The sequence below is a fragment of the Sinohyriopsis cumingii genome, chromosome 1 (assembly GCF_028554795.1).
Source record: "Sinohyriopsis cumingii isolate HCF-2022 chromosome 1, ASM2855479v2, whole genome shotgun sequence".
Taxonomy (NCBI): Eukaryota; Metazoa; Mollusca; class Bivalvia; order Unionida; family Unionidae; genus Sinohyriopsis; species Sinohyriopsis cumingii.
This window is the reverse complement of record NC_142961.1, coordinates 175,961,014-175,987,059: the sequence shown is the minus strand read 5'-3', so window position 1 is coordinate 175,987,059 and position 26,046 is coordinate 175,961,014. Positions and strand designations below refer to the sequence as shown.

Genomic DNA, 26,046 nt, shown 5'->3' with positions numbered 1-26,046 from the left:
AAAAAAAGAGTTAGTGTTTATATTCACACTACTCTACCTACACACATTGGCAAATGGATTGTTATTTCTTTTCTAGAATATTGGGGGTAGCCTTGAAAAGGGCTGTTTTTTGTTTGCTATGGCAATCTTTTAGTTTCTAAGAATGCGATGTCCTCTGAGGAAAGACTTTCTGGCGATAGGTTTGCTTCTTCGGAAAGAGAAGAAGAACTCTTTGGTGTCGATACGACAATCGACAAAGCCTCTGTCAGCTTCAGGTTGCTGCTGCTTCTGCTGTTGTTGTTGTTGTTGTTGCTGCTGTTGCTGCTGTCTCTGAAGTCTGTACTTCTCTGTCCATTCTTCTTTCTCCCTGTTCACTTCTTCTCTGAAGAGCTCTTCTATCAGGTCTTCAGTGACTTTTAACATTCTCACATTCTCTATTTCTTCTGGCTTCGGTATCAGACTGTGTCTGACCCTATGCAAATTCACGTAGGCTTCGCTGAGCTTAGCTAATTTGGAGCACACCTTCGTAGGAGGATGAGTCGACAATGGATGGTTAGACTGGAAACAACCCCGGTTCTTAAAGTCAAAGCGCGGACGTGAAGGAAAACATCCCCCACACGGATTTCGAGTCGCAACGTTCAATGAGTGTCTTGAGAGGGATAGTAAGAAATTAAAGAGCATCAATCAAACATTCTTATAGCTAAACAAAAGACAAGGCATTTTTTTTTTCAAAACACAACATTTTTTATTCAAAAATCACTTAACACTAAACAACGACATTTCTAACATTTTTAACAATAATCCAACATGATAACATCAAACATTTTTTCTTCAAAAAAAAAAAATGAAAAACATTTTTCTCAATTCACACTCTACTTTAAACAGGGCTGACAACGTTGTGATTTCCACTGTTGGAAATCATTAGGCCATTGATGGACACTACGTTTCCTAGCTTGAGACAAAAGATAAGCATAATGGTCACAAAACCATCGATCTACTTTCACATCGTTTCTAGTAGAAGAACGAGGATCAAAATGAGTTACTAAACGTTCTAAGGAATAGCCCAGGCTGCGATGATGCAGAAAATGCACACAATATTGTCCACACACCAAGGAATCTGTGCCTTGTAGTTTCACATTATTGAATCGGGTGGTCTGAGCATTTCTTCTCATAAAGTCAATGATATCGTCTTCCAAAGGGGGCAATCCGTACGAATCGAACTATTCCACACATCCTTCTTGAGGAAAGTAGACGGCTACCCAGTGGGTTCCTGGGAGATGACTGTCGTCCGTGTTGATCACGTAAGCTAGATGGTCTTTAGGTTTGCGATGAGGGAGTTCATCTTTAGCACAGACGACAGGATTCCAAGAAGCCGTATACGAACTGTGGTTCAAAAGGTAATAAAGTTCCCAGGTATCCATTTGTGTGTTGTTTTTTTCTTCTTCACAGGTAATAATACGTTGTCAATTCGATCCTGACTTTTTGCTTGAAAATGTCTGACAAATAACCGTTTCTTCGTTTCGTATCCTCACTCTGATTCAGGAGAGCTTCGATACGATGGATCTCTTGAGTGGTTAATGGTGGACAAGAATGTTCACGCAAGTCTTTATACCACTGGTGCCACACGTCTTCGTCCGAGATGAGACTCCAAGCTTCGTCCAGATACTCGTCCAATTTTTCTTCTTGACTTAACATCAGGCATTTATCGTGTTGAATTTGACTGGGATGATCGTTTTGACATCCATAGCAATTTTTCTTGATCAATTCCGTCATTTTTTCGACCAAGTGTTTTGCAAAACAGGAGACTAAATGGGCTTCTTGTTCTGGCCATCTTGACTTCATCATAACTTCATCGTCTTTGTCTTGGGATTCTCCTTCCATGGTCTCCTTACATTCCATGTCCAAAGTTTCTCCACTAGGTAAAGAGGGATAACAGTCTTCCATGGTTTCTAGCAATCTAGAATGACTTCTCTCAAACTGTTACTTTCTATGGCATTATCGAATTCTGCATACAGGATGACGTTCACTGTCTCGTCCAGTGGCTTTGTAAACTGAAGTTCCACACGAATCTGGCCGGATTTTATAGGGTGGAAATGTCCCTCGTCGCTGCCTTGGTCTGGAGTGAAATCGAAAGCCCACAAAGCGTAGCCTCCTGCATAATCCTCGTACGTAATGCCGTGACTGGTGTTGGTTCCTAACTGTCCCGTGGCTTCGTACAGGGACAAGTACGACCTCAAATAATTCCCGTCACCAAATTTAGGTTCGAAAGGTCGGGTACACAAGGTCTTGCCATCGCGACTGACTTCGATCTTGGACACGTCAAAGAGTTTAAAGTAGAAAGGATTTTTAGCGATAGCTCCGTTGAAGGCTGTATTCTCGACCATACCAACGATTAAACGTTTGAGTAGCTGTCCTTGGAACAGATGATCTTCGATCATGGATCGCTGTCCCCTAGGAATGGTGAAGGTTTTCACTTCCACACGTCGGATCGGATACTTGGCTGTCGTTCTGCTCAACGTCTGACTGATGTCGTTTCCCACTTTAGGTAACACTTCCACACGGCGTACGTAGAGTCTGGTTCTTGGATTTTGGTTTTGTAATTATCGTCACTATCAGCTATTAAATGGAAAGCGGTACTGCTGCGATTCAGTCTCAGGCGGACATCCACCCCGTTCAGCAAATACTTTTCTTGCAACCACATGTCCAAATGCAAACGATCCATCAGTTCTAAACTCTTTCCATCTTTGATTTTGTCTCTTCGTTCTACAAATCCCGCATTGTGGTCTTTGGTTGGATCAGTTTTGAATGTTTCAAATTCGCCTGCATCGTCAGCTTCCTATACCACACAGGCATTGAGATGAGTGTTCTTGGCGTCTATTCCGTACGTCAAGAGATTTTCCAGGTACGCTCCATAAGGGTAAGTATCCATGCTGTTACTGACTAGTTTGTTATTCAAGTACAAGTCCACTCCGGTAAACAAGGAATGCATGAAATTGTTGACGGGAGCTACTGGCTCAGTGTCTATAGCATTTCCATCCTTATCTTGAACTTTGACTTTCAAGTACAAGTAACTGCTATTCAGATCGATGTAATCTTCGGGCTGTCCTTTGATTTCAAACTCGATGGGAGCGGAATCGGTCAGTGAGGAGACGGGATGAAATTCCACCTATTGGGATTCTTGCATGGTCATCATGGTGGGTGGCATGGCAAACAGATCCAGTTCCGTCTTGGAACAGGCGCAAGACTCTCTGTGCATCATTTTTTTGTTGCTGTGTCTCAATAATCGAAAACGTCTAAGTCTCGGACGGTTCTTCTTTTCTTGGCCTTTCTAGCTTTAGACGTGTGAAGTCTGGTGAAAGGATATTTTCTTCGTCGTCTCTTTCTGCCTTGTCCTTGCTGAATGCCTGACTCGGTAGCGTGCGGGGCATTTATAGGTGTTTCTCGGCGGCCCAAAAGGTCTTTGCCCGTTTGTAGCAAGACATTTTTGCCTGCCCTCATGAAGGCTTCTTTAGGGTTTTGTTTGTCGATGATGACATTTTGGAGAAATTCTTTGCCTTGCGTCAGTGCCGCATCTTTCAAGGCGTGCAATCCGCGTGTCACCATCGGTTTCAAGACTGGGGCCACCGAACGAAAGGCCGATTTTAACATATCTCCTAAACCGTGTCCTCGCTGCCGAGCAACCCCTCGATACACTGGATACATGACTTACGAGTCGTGAGAGAACCGTTTTCGAAAATGGAGTTTCACCGTGATTTTTCCTTTGGTGAATGGAATATTTTGTCCTAGATCTCCTTTTATAGCAATGTTGACCGTGTCCAAATACGACTTGCTGACAGGCAAATAGTGAGGATGTACAAATTCGCGGTGAACGTGATAAGTGTTCCCGCCTTCCTGGTCACTGGTCGCAGCACTATCCACTTTGAAGGGAATGACACGCAGTAACGGTACAGAGGTGTGTCCCACCACGTTGTACTCCACCACATCGGAATACACAAAGATCAAATTCAGTCCTTGGTTCAGTTCTACAGGGAATCGAAAAAACTTGTAAAATTCCGTATTGCTGTTGATCTTCGGTTTAAAATTTGGAGCCATTTTTGTGTCTCCACCTAAAATATCAAACAAGTCACGATTAAAACTGATGGACAACGTTTGGGTATCCTGAAATTTCATCAGTAAGCGACGAGCCACTTTATGGTACTCCAGGGTGACACTTTTTTTGACTTTGTTCAGGGCTTTGCCAAAGGATAACTCGAACCTGGAAGTAATGGTGTCCACCAAATGTTGGCCACTAAAATAAAACCCTGCCGGAATTTTCAAGGTGTAGATATTGAAGGGTGAATTGTTGGATGGTCCTGTGTCCCCTGAAAACCCGATGTCATTCATGGCTTCTTGTAATTGTTGGTTCAGGATTTCGACCTCAAAAGTGTTTTGCTTTTCGGTGATGTTTTGGATTTGTGTAGGGTGAATCATTTCTACCAAAGCCACATCCCAATGGGATTCGTGATCTAAGGGGATGCCCTGAGGTAATTTGGCCGTGTAACAGCACAACGTGTTGTTGGGAAACACCTCCAAGGAACTGTCACTGGGTAAGGTTAAGTAAAATTGGTTTTGGTGACTCATAATTCCAGAATTCTGTGGCTGTCCGAGGGGTTACTGGACGTCAGAGGCGTGTCTCCGCCCAAAATGGGGTTCTGGTTGTTGTTGTTGGAGTGGTGACTGACACTGGCACTGGACACAAGGTTCCCGTGGTTCCCGTTCGAAGAGAATTTCAGGGAGGGATTAGGAAGCAGGTAACCGATGCAACTGCTCAATAAAATGGTCCAAAATTGTTTGTCTCTTTGTTGCAAACTCAAATTGGCAATGGCTGCCCCGATGACACAATACACCACGAAGATTTGGCAGAAAAAGACGATTTGCGTTTTAGGCACACGTTCTCCGCACCACACCCACAAGGGTTGTTTTTGTAAATCTTGCACAGAAGAACTAGGTGAAGGAGTGGTCGACGTAGCTGCGTCTGTGTGAAAGGGCATGATGGTCACTTCTTTTTATAGTCGATGACTTGCGAAGCGTCGATCCAAGAATAAAAACTGGGTGGATATCCTTTCCAACGTACTTTCACTTCTTTGACACGTCGTTTGCCCACTTTACGGGTTCTGCGTTCGAGAATGCTTTCGATGTCGTACACGTCGTCTTCTTTTTTGGTCACACGTTGTAACTCGGGCAAATAAAACGTTCCTTTGAGCACTTCTCCGTTCATGTCTTCCAATTTATAGACGGTAGGATGACGACCATGCACTCGTCCAGTGACGCGAAACAATTCGGTCGTCCAGTTAGGTAAGTAACCTTTGTCGAAAGTGCGTTTGGTTTTGCCAATGCGCACCCAATCTCCTACGGCCAACTCTCCACTTTTCTTGGGGACAGCCCTCGTCGGGGACGTACCAAACAGGCGCTCAAACACCAACACTTCGTTGTCGGGAGTCACTTCTTGCGGGGCACGTCCGATGCTTCAATGGTAAGATTGGTTGTACGCTTGCACCAGGTGCGGTAAGATGTCGATGTACTTCAGAGTGTGGTGATGCGTAAAATATTTCCACATGCGTTCTTTCAAAGTGCGTTGAAAACGTTTCACGATGCTGGCTTTGGTTTCGGGATTCTCGGTGGTAAAAAAATGAATGTCACGTTTCTTTAATTCTTTTTGGAAAGCTTGGTTCAGAAATTCGGTGCCTTTGTCCGTTTGCCATCGAAGAGGGTGACGACCGCTTTGTTTCAACACCCGTTGCAGGGCTCGCACTAACTCGCTGCTCGATTTGGAAGTCAAGGGCACGACCCAGGCAAATTTGGAAAAGACGTCGATGACACAAAACAAATATTTGTAGCCACGATTGTAGCTGGCCAAATGAGAGACATCGGCTAAATCGGCTTACCATTGATGATCGATGCCTTCCACTCGGGTGCGACTTCTGGCAAACTTGCGTCGAATGGGTTTGTGTAAAGTGTAGGTAGCTTGTTCTTGTAACCATCGTTGCACTTGAGGTAAACGGAGACTTTTCAGTCGAGTTTTGGCAGCACGATACAATTTTTGAACTCCTGCGTAACCTGCAGGATGTGAGGGATCGTAGTAAATGCTGGCTAAGACTTTTAACATTTTTTGTGTTTGTGTGTTAATAAGATACACACTCTTGGAGGATGCTACTCTTTTTCTCTTGGGGTATTTTCTTGGATTGCAATGCTTTGCGTGTGCGACCGGCAATAGGTGTTGAAGAGGAGGATGTCTGAGCGGGGGATATCGGTTCTTGTTTCACTTCTGTCTTCACTTCTGTCTTCACTTTCTTTTTCTCTTGTGATGAAGAAGGGGTGGCCATCATCTTTTTAACCCATCCAATTCTGGAGGTAGGTGGTGTTGTTAACTTGCGTACTTTTTCTGGTGGAGTTTGAAACCCTTCTTCTTCTTCTTCTTCTTCTTCTTCTTCTCCTTTTTCTGTCTTGGTCACTGGTAGTGATGGTACTGGTACTGGTACTGGTACTGGTGATGGTGCTGGACTTTTCATCAAGGTCTTAAAATCTTTCAGAGTGGGTAGAGCTGTTTCGTCTAAAGCTTTCTGGTGAAAGAGTTGCAGTCGTTGCAAGAGTTGACCGTACTTTTGCGATTTTTCTGTTTCGGACAAATCTTGGCGATCCATCAAGTACTGCAATTCGTGTTGTAACTGGGACATCTCGCTCAAATGGGGATTGGGAGGTAAATGCAGGGTGCGTTGTTCTTGCCACCGATGGTATTCCATCCATCGTTTGTAAGGCACTAAAGCCAGTTTTCGTGCTTCCATGGGGTTGTCAGGGGTCAATTCTGAGATCCTGGGACTTCCGAGGCCTTTTTATCTTGCTCCCACCAGTCCTTCCAACATGGTTCCCAAGACTCCTTTCAGTAAGGGGCCTAACAAGAGGGGTAAAATACCTCCACGTTGGACCAACATCTTCTTTTTTTGACGAATGGGAATTTTCTTTTGAACCATTTGGCGAAGAACGTGACGATGTTTGCCTAAGCATTGTTTCTGGTGTTTGGACAAAGGGATCGTGCCTTTTAAGACGTTCAAACAACATTCGCACACGGTATCGATGACCTCTTTGGAGGCCGATTGAATGAGTTTTTCCCGTAGAGGTGGAGAAGCTTTGGACAGGACAGATAACATGTCCTCATGTTTGACTAAACGTGTTGGTAGTCCTTTCCTTTTCTTTCCTTGGGGTTTTCTGGAGGGTGACATCTTTGAGTCTTCAGGAGCACCAAAAAACACTGATACCCTACTTGGTCACACACCTTTTTTATACTGGAACGCGTCGCCACTGATTGTCTTTACGTCGTATCAGTTTGAGGACAGGCATGACACGTCGTGCAGGGGTACGCAACGGACTAAATCGAGCCAGTTCTTGCTTGGACAAATCCAGTAAACTTTGTAACATGCCCAATCTTTCTTGAACTTTGATTTTGGGAGAAGGTACTTTGTGAGCAGCAGCCACTGCCACTAAATTGGAGGGTCCTGCCAGTGGGGAAGTTCTTTTTGGGGTCATCAACGGAGAAGTTCTTGGTGTGATCAACGTCTCCAAGTACTCTTCAGTTCTTGGTGTCATCAACGGAGAAGTGGATGAACGTGAGGATGCCGGAGACGCAGTCACCGCCGTGGCAGGTCGTGGTTTGCGAGTGTAAGGTTGCGTCCTGGCCGAAGTGCCTCTCTTGCGAATAGTTTTCTTCTGTGGACTTTTGTTTTTCTGGGGACTTTTTCTCTGTTTCTTTTTCTGAGGGCTTCTTTTCTTTTTCCGGGGTGGTGTCTGGTAAGAGGAGGGTCCCGCCACTGGAGAAGTTCTTCTTGGGGACCTGGTCTTTTTCTTCTTGGGGCTTCGTTGGACCTTTTTCTTGGGGAGAAGTTTGGGAGCATTAGGATCCCATCTTAAGAGAGAGAGAATGATGACCCCTCCTAGAGTACCGCTCCCTCCAGGTTTCAGAATGATTTGTTTTTTGGTTTGAGTGTCGATGCGGGGATCGGCCAGTTGGACCAAAGCGACTTTGTTTCGATCGAAAAAGCGTTTGGTTTGATGAGGAATCTGAATGATTCCTTGGAGTAATTGACGTGCCGTCACCGTGAACCATCGTAAGACTTCTTTGAGACTAGCTTCTAAGACACGAGCTCGTATTTGTGGATTTTTTTCTCGACTGATGCCATACAAGGCACGAATCAATTTGACTGGAAGATGTGACTGAAGGGACGACATGTTGACGTTGTGTGAGACAGACGAAAAAGGGTCTGAGGTTTTTATAGATTTTTTTATGGGGAGTGAAATTAAGTCGAGGACGGAGACGTGTACAGGACAGGCCCTCCGTCTTGGCACCAGTGGTGAAACAAGTGGGTACGAAATCGCAAATCCTCGGGGATCGTAGGTTTCAAATCGACGAGTAAATAGGCATGTGGCGTTTGAGTGGCATCGTCGTACGCCTGAGTCAGCCAAGGCGTTCCTAACTGTTTGGCTAAGACTTGCACTTGCGATTTATCTCGAGGGCTTTTAAACAAGACCACGTAATGCGCATTGAGACTGATGGTACGATGGGCTTTACTTTGTTGAAACAAATTTTGGGTGATGTAAACGGCACTGGCATTACGGTGATGCCCTTTGCGCGTGAACCACAGTTTAATTTCTTCTTCGTCTTCTCCTAACATGTCGTCGAAAATGACCAAATTGGTTTGACGGGAGTCAGAGACGATGCCGTCGTCTTCTTTAGGAATGCCTTCCACAAACACGATGGAATCGCCTTGACTTTCTCGCAAGAGGCTGTACGCCGATTGCCACTCTTTGTAACACCACACAATCCGTTGAGGTGGCCGATCGATCAAATGATGTTTATGTTCGATCAAACGTTTGACGAATTCGGTTTTGCCTGAACCGCTAGGTCCAGCAATGAGCATGTTAAAGGGATGGCGAAGATACAAAGCCTCCCAACTGGCACGATCTAAGTGTTCGTCGATGACTTTGACAGTAGAGGAAGAGGGAGCAGAGACAGCAGAGGTAGCCATAGTGTGAGAAATGTCACTTGTGACACGAAAACAACAAGACAAGAGTTTATATACTTTTTTCAGAACACGTTTATTGAATGTTTCAAACATGAATACGAAAGACAAAAATACATAAAAGCCAAAGGCTTAAGTACAAGGATAAAAGGCACATGATAACCATTAACGTGGAATAAACACAAGTGTCTGTACAACATGTTTTGGGTAATGTTCTGACCAGTTCTATAGGGGGTAAGGTCACACAAGTGTCCTCCCGAAAGGGTCTTTCAGGCCTGTCCACGACAGTCCTGTCCTGGGTGACGGGTTCTTCTGCCACCGTCACTAACACAGGTTGAAAAGTAACTTTTTTCCTTGAACAACTCTCGTGCATACTGGGCCACTTCCTGGGTCCAAGCCTCAAAATCCCATTATTTCCAGGCATGAACATCTGTCCAATGGGGATGTAAGTCACAAGCTACACACACATCGTCATACACGTCTTGGGTAGCTAAAAGTTGACGAATCTTTTTTTTCCCGTAGAGGTCGAGAAGTATCCAGATGAAACCGCAAGGCTTTGAGCAAAAGGAGTTTTTCGTGACCATTTAAGGCCATTGAGGTGGTAAGTACTGATCGTAAAGAGTCCACAAAGAATCGGCTGGTAAACGAAATCCCAGAAAACAAGTCACTAAGACACACACCACTTGTCGACCCAAATTGAATGGATACAGTTCTTGTAATAATCGATGGTAATGTCCAACGGTTTGAATCTGGTCATTGAGTTCCTTCCACGAAATCTGTTCAATAATATGTGACATAACCCGTGGCATGGCAACTTGATTTTATAGTGTCTTTGTTTCGGAAGCAATAAAGGTAATTTCTAACTAGACATGTTCGTTCTCCAGTAGGGAATTTAAATGTTACATACTGTAACTGAAACTTCAGAGTTTGTCTGGATGTTTCGTCCTTCTCTAAGCAGATTCCATGTAACAAATGTTGGTAATCCTTTAACTCGTCTTCCTCAATACGTTGCAGTAAGTGAATCTGGATGTAACCAAAATTACGAACGTCTAGTTCATCATCATTCACAAACTGAAAATGTTCAACAAGGTCTGACCACTGAAAAAATTTCTGACGAATCAGTCCTCTTATACCATTCAGGTACCAGTGGTTAATGATCTGGTGACGTAACGGATGCAATTGTTCTTTACGTTTGACTTGTATTTTGACCAGCTCTCGGTAAATCCTTTCTCTCAACTCCTCAGGCAAGCCCAAAATGTTCTCTTGTAAAGTATCCATAAGTATATACACTGTTTTTGGAATCGTTGGGTGGTGGCCAATAGCCTCGTTTACCTTTGTGCCTGATGTAATATCCACTCATAATCAGTATTCTTATACTTTGAAACAGAGCATAATTTAAAAACGGTTGAATAACTTTGCGTTTGCGTTTCACTTGTATTTTGATCAGTTCTCGGTAAATACGTTCTCTCAACTCCACAGGCAAAGCACGAATGTTCTCTAGCAAAGTATCCATGAATAGGTCATACTAAATCCTCTTTGGTCTGACACAAGAAATGTACTCTTTGCACAAACATGGTTTTACTTCAGTGTCGAATTTAAATCGTTTAGTCACTAATCTACACATTACAATTCGTTCAGAAGTTTCCCCTTTCACTAAGTTGACATTGTGTTCAAGATGTTGGTAATTCGTTAACTCTTCCTCTGGAATTCGATGCAGTAAGTTTACAATGATGTAGTAGATAGAATCGTCCATAACAAACCAATCCTTTTTAAAACTAGGGGATCGTTGATCAATGTCTGTCCAATGGAACACTTTCAATTGAATCAATCCTTGTATAGCCTTCAGGTACCAGTGGTTCAAACACCGGTGACGTAACGGATGCAATTGTTCTTTACGTTTGACTTGTATTTTGACCAGCTCTCGGTAAATGCGTTCTCTCAACTCCACAGGCAAAGCACGAATGTTCTCTTGTAAAGTATCCATGAACAGATTATGGTAAGTTACTTCAATGTCTCGGTCCCACTAAGGGTAAGTAATGACAATTCGGTGACCATCGAGCATGTTCTACGTAGGCCGAATCTTGCGGTTCCCAGTGGTGAAGTGACACACCGCAACTGAAGCACTTGACTTTATCTCCTTCGCCCAAGTAGAAAAATCCGGCTCTGGCTAATTCTTCGGGGGTCGGTCCTCCCAGATATTTAGGCCATTTTCCTTTGAACGATTGAAGAAGATTTTCAAAGTTGCAGTATTCCGACAAACGCACAGGGAACGAATATTCGTCTTTCACAGGTTCGTTTCGATGAGGGTTGAGTGACATGGGCAGGAGTTTGCTCAGGGCTGGATGACATCCGTAGGGGGGTAGACGTGAAGGTGAACATTCCCCTTTAAAACGAAACCCAGTAAAATGTCCAAGAGGACGAGCGGCATCACTTTCGCATCCCACAGGTTTGACACGCACAGCATCACTTTCCATGATAGCGGTAGTGAGAACAAAGTTCCCATGATGCTTTACGGCATCGCTAAGGTCACAGCGTACAGCATCGTACCCATCGCAAGGTTCACAATCGCATTCCACTTCAGAAGCCTCACACTTGAATTGTGCCTTTCTAAACAACTTGTTATGTGTTTCTCTGAAAGTATTCATCTTGTTCGCTTGGTCTTGGTAGTCACAATGAACTATCGGTCTTGCCTAGGGTTCCTTTTTATATACAGACCAATACCGACATGTCCATACGATAAGGTGAAATGATTGGGAAGTCGAACTCGCTTCTGGTACACGATTTGATAGACTTTTTCCAAGGGCCGACTGACGATGTGGTGAGTGGGTAAACGTACAATCTTGTTCGGTTGATAGGTGGTCACTTTAAAGTTTCCATCCTCTCCCGATTGCAAGGCTTCTTTCAATACCCCAAAGTTCACCACTCGACTGGTACGATAATTCAGAGTCAGTCCCTTCACTTTGCACGTCGTGTGCACTTCTCCTTGTTTGTCCCGGTATTCGTAGCCGTAATTTTTGGGACCGCCACTGACGAAACTTAGAATCTTGTCGTCGGGATGCTCGTCTGTCCAGGCTCCTAAACGGTCTCCTTCGATGTCAGGGTGCTGTTGACTCGGGTGATGGATATAAATGCAACTGTCCGTGTCAAAGTACAGGACGCGTTCTCCTAACAGTTCTAAAGCTTCGTTCAATTTTAAGCGAGCATGAGCTGTCACGTAAGCCGCAATGATGACATTTCCAAAAGGGTCGTCTTGTACAAAGTCCAGATCTTCTTCGTAATTGACCAAGATCAAATCCTCTCGAACGACGTCCACGTTTTTCATGTATTTGGTTTTGTCGTGAATCATCTGGAAGTAGCGGGAAGGTTCTGTCAAATATTCCGTCTTGGGTAAACACGGTCGTTGTGCCATTTTACCCCACAAGCAATTTAACATCACTTTGGCAAACGATCGCCTGCCTTCGTTTTTCTCGATGTGGTCTAAAGAGATGCCTTCTTGTTCATAGTATTTCTCTTTGAATTGTATTTGGTCTTCGGGACTGTGACACCAGGACGGATAGCCGCTGGCTTCTTGCTTCAGTTTCAAAAAGGCATCCACGTAGTCGGCGAAAATCCTTTCTGACTTGGGTCACCCTTGTGGTATTCTTGTGTCTTGGGAAAGTGGCATATTTCGTACACTTCTAACAGTTGGTATCCCATGTCCAGAGCTTTGAACAATTCTACGCTGACCCACGTCCCCGTCAAGGCCCGTTCTTCTTGGGTGTTCTGGCAAGGTTGGTCTTGGTTGCACGTTTCGGCACAAGTACGGCACAATGGAAACATCAGTTTGCCTTGACAATGGTGAGGTAAGACGGGATGGTATAGGTTCGTGGGAGGCAAAACTTTACACTTGATCAAGCCTTCGTATTGTCGAATGTTTTTCAGGTCGATGTGTTTCGTCAGCAATTGTGGGTGCCCTACAGCAAAGCGACAATATTTGCACACGTCCAAGTATTTGATTTCTTCTCCTTTCTCTTCGTCGGCTTGGTACAGCAAACAGGTGGCATTGGTCCTTCCTCCGTACAAACTATCCCTCGGGTTCAGCGGGTCCATGAACTGGTAACTTTCCACGAGTCGTTTAAACTCGGGATCGGTTTTCATACGGTGATCGTACTCGTGTTCCCACATTTCCATCACTTGGTATCCTTGCTGTTCCAACTTTAAGCGCCACTGACATGTGTCCTGGTACAAGTCTTCCATGGTTCGTTGTAAAAACTGATTTTTAGTGCTACGGTCAGGGTAACAGACGGGACATCCGTGAAATAAGCAACCGTTAAACTCGTACACGATCTTGGGGTTTTCTAAGTCTCAGCCATCGACCGAATACGTTCCGATGGTCTTTTCGCCCCCTCCGTTGCGGGCATGCTGAATCCACTTGTCTTCCTTGTCGCACAAGTAATGTAACCAACGTAGGGCTTTGACCGAGTATTGACGTTTGACAAAGTGGGTCGTTTGAGGGCTGATGACAGCCACGGTGTTTTCAGGCATGAATCGTTGTCGATACACTAAGGAACACGCTTTGGCAATGGTGCAAGCTTCTTTCAAAGGATCGACCCCTCCGTGTTCCATGAACAGTCCTCGAAATTTTCCACAGCAACGTCGTAAAATGTCCACGTCGGAACGACAATACTTTAGCATTTCTTCCTGAAAGTCGAAAGGGTCCGAGGCGTGAGCCTGGTACCAAGCGTAGAAAGCTTCTCGTTGTTCGGTACGCATGTTGTCGGGGTCGTAATAGTGAGCCTCAGGTAAATGGGGTAGAACGGCGTGTTGATTGGCTTCCGTATTGAAAAAGTGTGGAAAGTACCCTTTAGCCATTTCTGTCATTCCAAACGTTTTAGGCATTCGGCTCAAAGGCATGGCCAAGTAACTCATCGAATCTTTAAACTGTACTTGTCCCACTTGCATGAAAATGATTTTGGCTCCGTTCAAAGTCACTTTAGGACGCTCGGTGCCTTGTTCCGTATAGTACCTCAAAAGAAACTGTCCATCGTATCCGGAGAAATTGTGAGCCATCACCATGGCATGGCGATGACAATCTCCGTAACGTTCGATGTCCTCTTGGCTCCACGTCTTGTCGACGGGGTCTAAAACACATTGGGCAAAATCGGCTAACGTGTTCGGTCCCCGAAAGATTTCTTCATGCCCTCCGGGAATCTTGCTGCAGTGAGGGCAATGACTGAAGAAAGGTTCTTGAATGCACTTCTCTCACGCTCGATGAGCCACGCAGAAATTAGGAATGTGAATGCCGGTCTCTTGCATGCATTCGAAATCGAAAAAGATCAAATTGCCTTTCTTCTTGTGACTGTCCTCTTTCTCTGGTGGAGGTTGGTATTTTTGCACGTAGTATTGGTGTTCCAAGTCCACGATGTGGTGACAAATGTGACATTTTTTCTTTCCTCGACATACGTGTGCCTTGGCATTATTGGTAAGTATGCCTTGTCCACACGTAGGGCACAATCTCAGGAGTTGACAAGCACATTTCTGCTGTGAACCTTGCGTCTTCAAATGTTGTTGGTAACAGGTAGGGCTGACAAACGTGCGCAGACAAGTTGAACAAGGCACTGGTTCTTCGCTCAGACAGGGTGGAGAGGCCAAACATCCTGGGCATTTCAATCCACAATGCTTGTGTTGCTCTCGATTATTAAAACCATAATCACATTTCTCACAGTAATAACTGTATCCCAGGAATGCAGTGATACTGGTAATGGTATCGAAATGGTCATCGTGATAATCAACATGAATGTATTTTCCGTCCTTAAAATCTTGGCCTCGAAACAACAGAGGCCCGCGCATTTCTTGACGGTGCACTTTCAAGGTGTATCGTGGAGCTAAGGCATCTTGCAATTTTTGCATCTAAGGAATGCCACAGGGTATGTCTTTGGACAGTCCGGCTTGTTGTAACAGGAGTTCTGCTTCGTTTCGTTGTTTGGCTCGGTTCGATTTTCGAATGTTCTCCCAGGTTCTTTTCCATTCTACCGTGTCGTTCTTGTTGGCATAGGTTCGTCCCACCACGATGGCACGGGCTAAACACATCTGGTCTTGAGGGTTGTTAATTCGGACGAGACTTGTTTTGGTGTTGCGAAGGTCGTCCAACAATAACATCTTTTTGCGTCCAGTCCCTTGAGGAGGAGAGACGAGGGTCATGTCCAGTGTGGCTTTACCATCGGTGATGTCAAACTGATCATTAGATTGTTGTACGTGTTGAATCTTGTCCATGACTTTGGAAGCAGTCAATTCTGCAGGGGTGCTAAACTCGATCCAAACAGGGGATTTCAAACCGTCGTGTTGTATGGAAAGTCTCAAGCGATCGTCTTCTTTGGGTTGACATTGTCGCTTGAGTGCGGTGAGCAAAGAATCTCACACCCCAGTGTTAAACACTTCTGCTTTCTCTAACGGCACTTCAGCCTTGAAATCTTTAAACTTCACTGTGTATTTGTAAGCCGTGGTTCTAAATTTTCTAGAGGAGCGCTTTTCCGTCTCTGGAATGGAATAGTATTTTTCAGGGTTGACTAAGGGTGGTGAACTTGGTTTAGAGGGTTCGGATTCTGGTTCACTCATGTCCTCTTCAAAATCACTGGCATGAATTTGTGCCAAGATTTCAACCCTGGTACGAGGCGATAGATCACGTTTCTGCCTCTTACTTTCTTCTTCTTTCTTCTCGAATGAATAGGATCGTTTCATCTTGAGTGCAAAACGTCAAATGACTCAAGTTTAAACACCATAGACTAATTTATAGTCATGGCAGACCAGCGTATATAAAAGGGTGTGTGTCTTGTCCTTTCACTATTCATTTCACTCTCAAGCCGAGCACAACGATGGAAGAGACTAGCCAAATCGAACGTTTCGTCAGAGCTTTGCGAGGGGTCATTAGAAAATTCTCTTCAGACCAGCCCACGGACTATTCTCCTTCCTTTCGAGATAAAAGTCAAGATACTTGCTATATCTGTCAGAAGAAAGGGCATTGGTCTTCAGAGTGTCCAGACCGTCAAAAAAGAAAAAAAACAGGGGCTAAAAAAGACAAAAGTAAAGATACCTGTTATTATTGTAAAGAGAAAGGACATTGGTCTCCAGATTGCCCAAAAAAGAAACAAGAGGAATCAGAAGAAAAGAGGAATTCTTCAGAAGAAGAGAGTGATTCTTCAGAGGAAGAGAGGGATTCTTCAGTGGAAGAAAGAAGACAGGTGAAGAAAAAGAAACAGGAGAAGAAAAGAAGGGAAGAAAGCGAGGAAGAAGAGTTAAAGAGTGTGACGGTGAAGAAATTCAAAAAACAGAGAGACTAAACAAGGAGAAAGAAGAAGTCAATGAACTTTTAATTAAAGTGTTCTGTTGTGAATTGTGAATTGGATTGTAACAATGGAGAAAAGAATAAATTAATGATACAAGGTAAGTGTCTTTGAGTTTTGATTTTAAAATAAGAAGCTACACTCACGCACTCATACACAGACACGTACTATAAGGGTAAAATGGGTGGGGTTTTTTTTGAGTTATTGGCAAATTGAAAGGCTATCTCTTTTCGAGAAATGTGGGTGGCCCTGAAAAGGGCCTTTTATTGAGTTTAACCAATCAACTTTAACTGCCTTAAGCCTTTGCCACGGCCAAGGCCTACTTCTGGACTGCGTAATGTTGATGATGATTGGGTTGAAATCACTAAGGGTGGTACGGTAGGCTTAGTCACAGGGTTGACGTGTTTAGCTCGGGAAGGTCGTATTCTCTTCGGTCGTAATAAAGAAGTCTGATACATTTGTTTCAGACTTCTTAACTCCGCTAAAATGTCCAACAGTACCGTGACCGTTTGATTTTCACCCTCTTGTTTCTTTGCTGCTACTTCTTCTTGCTGTTGTTGCTGTTGTTTTTTTCTTACCTCTTCTTCTTGCTGCTGTTGCTGTAGGAGAAAAGCTTGTTCAGCTTCCTTTTGTCGTTGTATAAATTTCTCCAATTCTTCTTTCTGTCTCTGTCTAAAATTCTCCACTTGCGGTAATGAAGAAGGTAACGAAGGTTCCGGAACAAATTCTTGCGAGGTAAGAAAATCCACAAAATCCCAATGTACCTCTTCTGAAAGTAAGTCCGGGTTCCCTTGGGCGGTCTCCCCTGCTGGTGCACCCCAATGGATCGTAATGTACCTCTTCTGAAAGTAAGTCCGGGTTCCCTTGGGCGGTCTCCCCTGCTGGTGCACCCCAATGGATCGTTTTCTGAATTTCCGTCATGTTGAATCACTGTCGCATAGATTGACTGCACACAAGCGCTAGCGAATCTATATAGACCACGTAACGTCACAGACTGCTCTCTTCGGATTGGATGCGGACTGACTGAATTTTGTAACGCGTGTTCGGATTGGTGAATGAACTCAATCCGTTTCAATCCTTCCTCTACCTATAAATAAGCGTAGTTCACTGCATTGATTCACCTGTCTCGTCGCTTCAAGATGTGGACCACAGTCGAATCATCCACCCTTGTGTCTTCCATGATGTTTAGGACGGACATACTCATGTATGTCCGGTCCAAGTGGACCATTGTCGACAAGTCAGACACCAGTCTGTGGATACGAAGAGTGTACGTAGAAAGACAAGGTTGCCTCAAGAGGACACTGATTTATGGCCCTCGAGTAAGACGCAGCTTGAGGACTAGAAGATGCCGCAGATGCCCTTTATGTTAATGGATACATTAACATAAACCCAAAGGCCCTTTTCAGGGCCACCCATATTTCTCGAAAAGAGAATGACTTTCCATTGCCTACCCCTTTTTTTTAAAAAAATTTTTATTTTAAAAATTTTTAAAAAAAATCCCATATTCAATTCCCCTTGTCCCTAGACAGACCCAAACTCTATTGACCATGTTCAATTTCCCTTGTTCCTAGACAGACCCAAACTCTATTCCCATGTAATGCTAATTCCCCTTGTCCCTAGAATTGCCCACGATTTTTCTCCATGTTAAATTTACATAGTCCCCAGAGTTGCCCAGGGGTGTCTGTAATGGTAATTCCCATTGTCCCTAGGGTGCCCCACTTCACTACTATCCTTAATAGGCATTGGCTCCATACGTTTTACCGCCCCTCCCTTACCGTCTCAGTAAATAAGAGATATCCTCCCACTTTTTCAAGCATTAAGTAATTAAGTGAATGATATGAAAGGAGATTATAACATGCATTTATCACGTGCTCATTTATATCTAGGAGAATCTGCATACTTTGCTTTAAATAGAAGCATTACGTGGACAGATGTATGTTCCCACATGACCAGCAAGCTTAACGATAACCACTTCATATTCATTAATATTCTCTTCTTATAATCCCTGAGCATAGTTCTTTAAATGTATTCCTTTAAAGAGATGACCATATTTAGAAGCAGCCTATTTACATTAGATTCTAAAACCAGGCATTGCCTGTTCATTTGACTCGATCTAATTGGAATGGGTAAACAAATCGTATGTTTATGACTGTGAAATATTGGTGACTGCTTATCACTGCTAAAAGTATCAAAGGTAATAGTATCTCAAAGGGGTTATAATTTCCTTATCAGGAGTTTTAAAAGGCAAGCACGATGATAAAATTTCTCTAGTACGTAATGGATACACATTATTGTCATGCATGATTTCTTCCTTTATTTATTCTTTTATTTACTTCCTCTTTCTATTGGGATGAAATCGTGTCATTCATTTTATTATTTAACTTTTTAACGTCCTACACCAGACTTCATGTACCTTTCCAATACATACCTGTATACTTCACGCTTGGGTAAGCGCATTGAGTTTACTCGGCAAGAAAAGCGAGAGGGTTGTAAAGCAATGATAATACCCATCAAAGTATAACAAGCTTGGTAGCTGATTGCTAGTTTTATATGTTCGCATTACTTGACCACGAGGAGACGAAGATAAGGAGAAGAACAGCAACAACAAGCACAACAAGATGCTGATCGTGACCATGATCATGACGATGAAGATTTAAAGGTAGGCATTAAAATAGATTATCTTACTGAATACTTTGCGATAACGAGAAATGACTAGAATAGTTTTGCTTAAGACGCTACAGACGAAGTTAATTAAGTGCATACCAATCGATTTTGCGGTATTCTGGACACTGAAATCATTATCTTCTTGGGCGCATTTCACGACATCTGAAGCAGTTGATTTAAACTAATTCTATTAAGCAACATCTATCCATTCACAGATAGAACATTCCGTATACAGAATAGAGCAACAATCTGTACTTTCTGTGTGCAGCATTCTCCTTGTTAACAGTACTTAGTATTATCATTCGTAGATAACATACCATATGTATAGGGCAGAGCTAGTAGAAGGTTTGATCGCACATCTTCCGTGACATGTGCAAGAGATTTATGAATGAATCGGATTAAAGATCATTTGCATCGTACTTACTCCACTTCTACCTTCTGCTGACAATCTACCTGTTTTCAGGTACACGTTTCTATGGTATCCAGAGCAGCAGGGAAGTTCTACAGACCAGACGGTTCCGCCAAAATAAAGCCTCCTACGCGAACTTTCTCCGTAGAAGCCTCAGATTTCAAAAATAAGCCTTCCCACGAAAATTAATTTGCGTAAATTCGTCCCTGAGTGAATTTTTTGTGTGCAAATTCGATGATTCTGGACAAGTAAAAAACAAAGATTTTGGGGGGGGGGGATTTATTCTGGTGTCGACGAAGTTTGCAAAGTTTGGCTGCTGATCCTAATTTTACCTCGCATTAAAACAATATAGTTGAAAATAATATGAGTCCGAAAGCTAGTACAGTTGGAGAGCCTCATTCTGCCAGATTAGCGCGAGAGCAATTAGCGGCACTAAAGAAGCTTATCCCGACAAAACAATTATTCAAGAGAAATGTTCGTGGTTACGAAGATGTGCAACATGGAATCTCCGAGGTATCGTCGAAATGGTTGAAGCCAGTTACCGGAACAATCGAGCAAGTTGTATTTGGTGACGAAAAAGATCCAGATACCAGGAAAAGGGGAATTTTTCCTATGTTGAAAGGTATTGAGGAACAATCACGAACATTACCCGAGCGATTAGCAATAGCAGCAGCAGCACAACAGGGGCAACTTGCAATTGATTCTGGAGCAAGTAAAGGAAAACCTGGAAGAGGAAAACCTGTAATGATAAAAGGGAAGTATAATATCGATAATTTAAGAGAAAATTTCACCGATGAGGGATGGGAAATAATATCACAACCGCTCTCGACACTGTATAACATAGATGAAATTGGCCAATTTGCGGAAGAATATTTTAACAATCGAAATACATTTCTAACTGCAATAGGAAAAGGAAAATATGCAACTCGCGACAGTTGGTATGACATGGTATATAAAGTTTACACAGAAACAACATCAATAAGGAAGACAACGGATCCGCGTTACAGGAGATATATATCTGCAGCAAGAGATACACAAAAATATAATATGGAGCAAGCGAAAGAAAGAAAACAACAGGAAAAAGAAGAAAAGAAGAAAGCGAAAGAAAGAAAACAACAGGAGAAGGAAGAAAAAGCTAAAACACGGAAGAGAAAAGTAATACCACAGGAAGAGGATATTCAACCACAGGAACCAATAATTCAACTAGAGGAATTAGGAGCTAGACCAAAAGAAAAAATTACACCTCAGAAAAAAGAGAGAAAATCAAGAAGGAAAAAAGAAGATATTCAACCACAGGCACCGATAATTAAACCAGCAGAACCTAAAGAACAATTTCCCGAAGATATAGGAATGAAGGAAGAATATGAACTTTCTCCAAGATTAATTGATACTAAAATATCCGCTGATAATTATTTGAAAAAGAACTTGTTGTATTTACTCAATAACTATGATTCAAAAATTCAGATGGCTGCGGATAATTCTCTGGAAAATAAAAGATTATTTTTGAAAAAAGATATTGCTGATAAAGTCGAAGAAGTTGATTGGCTGGCTATAATTTATTTTGGTACTTTAGGAAAACCAATAAAATATTCTGATGAAAATTTTACAAAATTTATATCGGATGTTGGTGAATATAAATTAATGAAGATAAGGACAATTCCGTCACCTACAATGGCGAGTGATACGTTAATCCCCCAGTTTACCCCCCCTTCCTTCCACCTCCCTTCAGAATCATCACCCCCCCCCCCCCCGCTCCAGTGAATACCAAGACATTAAAAAACCGTATGACCCTACAATCTGGAAGAGTCCCGAACTTTCCCCCAAAGTAAGATGGGGTATTGATCCAACAGAGGGTTGGTTTTTTAAGGGTTCCCCCCCCCCCTTCACCTCTACAAGTTTATTCACCACTGTCGTCTGATTCGCCAGGGCCATCGTCAGATGAAACAAAACCAAAAACAGGAAGCGGATATACCGTTTGCCCTGACAGTGTTGTCAACGATGTATCTCGCCTCGAGGTATTAATCGGAGGAAAACGAGCCGGAAATAACTCCCGTGAAATAATCAACGAAGCCTCAGATATTTGTCAGCGGTTATTCCGCGGCGGTGTCATTAACTCTCACATTTACAAGGAACTCGTCGATGAACTCATCGATTAAAACAACACAATTGAAATAACATGATTGTTCACAAACATCAGCGCAGACCCAAACAGGTCCGCATAGTAAACTCTAGATTGCCCGTATACAAATATATACACGGCAATGGATTTGGCGATATCATTGGAAGTCTCGTTACGCGAATAATACCTAAAATCGGACCCGTGGTCAAACAGCTCGGGTTAAAAGCAATAGGAAAGATTGGCGAGACTGCTATCTCTGGTATCGGTAATTTGGCCAGCAAGGGCTTCAATGTTGTCAAAAGTAAAATATTAAATTTAATACGCAAAAAACAACCCGTCAAATTACCTAGCACCAGAGAAATGCCACCCGAGATCAGTAAAGCCATAAACGACGCGGCAAATAAAAAAATAAACGATCTAGCGCAGGAAGTTGCTAAGACAAATATAGCGCAGGAAGTTGCTAAGACAAATCTCGCAAATGAAGTTGCTAATACAAGTTTTATTTCAGGCAGTGGTCTTCGTTTTAGATGATATTCTTAATAATAAATGTTCGCACAAGTGTCAAATGAAGTGTTTGACATGGACGAGCCTGTAGGTAGAGACACATCCGTGCGAGATTTCCAGTATTTCTCGTACGATGCAGTTGAACCAAATACATCTAATCGCTTGGAAATTCAAGTTCACGATACAACAAGATATTTTCTTCCATCTGAGGCATATATCGAAGTTACCGGGGAAGTTGTTAAAGCGGATAATACCGCCTATGCAGCAGATTTTAGAGTCGGATTTGTTAACAACGGTATTATGGCGTTATTCAAGAGCGCCACTTACATGATTGATGGAAGAGAAATTGAGTCAATTACTAATGATGTTGACTTAGCAACGACGATAATAGGCCTAGCTAGATACTCGGATGATTTTACTAGATCAGCTGGTCCTAGTATGATGTTTGCCAAAGATAATTCTGATCGTCCCGATAGTAGGCCGCTTGACATCAGACAGCCCAATGATCGCGCCGGTCCTCCAGCCGCCCCCTTTCCAGGTATCCAAGATCTTCCTGTTGGCACTAATAATGATTATAATCTTGGATTTGCCACGCGAAAATCTATGCTGCGAAGAGATCGCAGAAGATTCTCTTGTGCTATTCCGTTATCCCATATATTCGGATTTTGCAGGCATTTCAGAAAAATTATCTACGGAGCGAAACATACCATAACACTTATCAGAAAAGGAAATAGCGATGATGCTATCTGGCGAGAAGGTAATATCGATTACGCTACTAACGTGATAAATGCTCTCGATGCGGGAAATGCCGGCCAGGTAAAAATACTCAAATTTACCTTGTGGATGCCAGCGATAACTCCATCAATAATCGAAGAAGAAAAATTATTGTCATTTATGAACCAAGGCGGTAAATCTGTCATGTCATGGCTAACAACAACAACAGATTCCATAACTACCGATATTGATGGTGATTTTACTTGGCGTATTGCATCGCAGCAAGGTACCTCCGCACCTAGGCATATCTTTATCGCTTTTTTGCACACGCGAAGATATCATCAATTATACAGCCATATGATATTCGATAGTATCAACGCAACAAACGTGTCACTGAGAGTAAATGGCCAACAAGAACCATCAGAGGAAATATCAATTAATTTTGACAACTATTCGACAGCTCGCGCGTATTATCGATTGCTAAGTTTTATGGGTCGCGATCAAAATATCGATACCGGATTGCAAATATCACAGCTAGATTTTAATACTCGCTATCCTATATACTACTTTTCCCTGGAGCATCTCGACCTGATAAAGCAATCCGTTGTTGATATTCATTTCAAAGCCAGAATTCGCACAGGAAATAATTTATATAGAGCAGTTGCGGTTATTCTCAGCGATAGAACAATGATCTTGGAGGGAATCAGCGGCAGAATGAGAGTCATCGATGCTCCTGTCGAGAACATGTGACAAATTCCAAATTTAGATTAAGCGATTATTAATATGCCATACGAACACGTCAGTGTAACTCTGACCCCAGGTCAGATGAAAAAACTCCAAACAGCGATATCAAAGCGATGCGGTATGAAATTAACACTGAAAAACGATCAGATTCACGGTGGACCTAACAAACTGTCGCTAACTAGAGGTCAACGTGAACGATTTACCAAGGCCAAATCAGCAAATTCTGGCGTTCATGTGAGCCTTTCCATAGGCGCCATCAGAGATATGGTCAAAACAGGCGGTATTTTTCCTCTATTTGCCGCTCTTCCGGGACTGCTAGCTGAGATTCTTCCGGCAGCCGCAAAAGCAGTAGGATTAGGTGCGCTCGGAGGTATAGGTTCCAAATTAGCACAAAAAGTGATGGGAGGAAGATACGGTAAAAAAAAGGGGAACGGCCTTTATCTAAGACGCCCCCCGTACGGATCCGGCCTAAGATTAGCACGGCCTTTTCAAATTTAGATCTAATCAACGAAGCAAAGAATAAAAAAATAAAATTTTTCAGAGGCGTATTTATGCGGGATCAACTACCAGAAAAACCAAACCCTACCGAGACAGGAATAATAAATCTAGACTTAAATACCGGCCCTGGCACGCATTGGGTTGCCTACGCGATTAATCCTCGCGAAGTCGTTTACTTTGACTCATATGGATTAGCACCACCAAACGAATTTATCAAATACGTGTCTTCGCTGAGACTTCCGGTTTGGTATTCGACTCTTCCAACACAAACATTAGCGGATCCACCAATATGCGGTCCAGAGTCAATTAATGTTCTTGACGCAATTTCAAAATCATCCGGCCCTTATAACAAAATTTTATTTGAATATACCGTAGATAAATATCATGGTTGACATTTATGGTAGATCGCTCTTTAGGAAGGAAAAAACAGAAGCAGGCGACATCGATACATCAAAATTTGCAACCAAGAGTGATATTAACAATCTCCTATCGCTGTCAGAAGTAGATCCTGGCGAAGTTGCTGTTTTTCAAAATACCGAGGGAAGATTACACACCAGCAACGTGAAAATAACTGATATAATCAAGCGAGAAGAATATAATGATCATATCAGTCAATTTACTCGTCAATCAGAATTAGTGTTGAAATCTATAGCTGATATTACCGATATTATCGCGGAGTTCCCACCAAAGGCCGATCTCGTGGATATAAAACAAAAAAATAGTGAGTTATCAGCGGCGATGCTTCTAAAGTCCGATAAGGCATCACAGGATGATTTCCAGGAAAAAATAACAAAAAGATTTAACAAGCTAAATAGTGATCTTAAAAAACTCGAGGAGGTATCAAAAAATCTCAATAAAAAACTCGACGAGGATATAAAAAAGTTCATCGATACCTCCTCAACTACACACAGCGATCTCATCGAGAAAATAAAAAAAAATCAACGAGGAAATTACTAATATTCTTGCCGAAATTAACGAAGTAAATATCTCGTTGGGTCAGAGAACAACAATCGACGATCTCAACAAAAAAATCAGCGAGGAAATTAATAAACTCAGCGATGTTGTTGTTCCCGAATTTACCAAGGGGTTTAACGCGGCGCGTGAATCGACAGATGAGAAAATAAAAAAAATCAACGAGGATATTAACGCGGTACGTGAATTAGCGCGTCAAAAGGTCGATACATCAGTGTACGACAGAGCTATTGACCAAAAGATCGATAAATTCGTTTACGCCACTGATATACCAAAATTGAGCTCGGATCTTCTCGACGCAACTACAAAAATTAACGATATCAACACAAAAATATCACCACTGAATATCCCAAGACTGGAGAAATTATATGTGCCAAATAAATTGATAGACAGAATTATGCGATACAATCTAACATTTGTGTTAACCATGAATGATTCTGTCTGGACACCCGAGAATAACACATTTAGCTTTACCGCGCCAATTGCTGGCACATATCGAGTACATATTATCTCCGATATAAAATTTAAGGTACAACCGGATCAGAATTATAAAATTTATGAATTCTGCCCTGGATTTTTTATTATTATTTCGTTAAGTGAATATAGCAAAACAACATTCACGCTAGAACCGCCAGACAGAGCAACATTCACGCCAGACAGAACCAGCATGGGAGTGGTGTATTATTCTGTAATTTTCGAATTTTTATCCGAACATACACCATATTATCCGTAATTGTTATCGTAAGATACTAATAAATGACCGCATCTGACTACCGTTACAATCAGGCGCGATCATGGCAGGATTCGCTAAAAAAACTCCAAGACGAATATCAAACAAAAATAAAAAAATACCAGCGTAGATTAGTTATCATTGACGTCGCTGTGTACGCGGTATCCGCGATAGTCGCTGGTGCTGGAATAATTTTATCCGCGGTAACAACGATAGCGCCGATCGTAGCAACGATAATAATCTCGTCGACAACAACAATCGCTGGTGTTCTCAATATCGTAGCGAAAAAGATATCCTCGTGCACAAGTGAAAAGTTATCATTGTACAAAAACAAATTATCCCAG

The 26,046-nt window shown here is 42.6% G+C and overlaps 1 protein-coding gene across 1 annotated transcript in view; it reads left to right on the top strand.

Moving 5' to 3' along the window:
- Positions 1-18,826: 18,826 nt before the first annotated feature.
- The window catches only part of LOC149808433 (toll-like receptor 1), a 30,709-nt gene continuing 23,489 nt past the window's right edge, over positions 18,827-26,046 (top strand). Inside the window, exon 1 of the mRNA XM_089977143.1 lies at positions 18,827-19,007. The gene's annotated coding sequence lies outside the window, so the exon portion shown is untranslated. The remainder of the gene's footprint in view (positions 19,008-26,046) is intronic.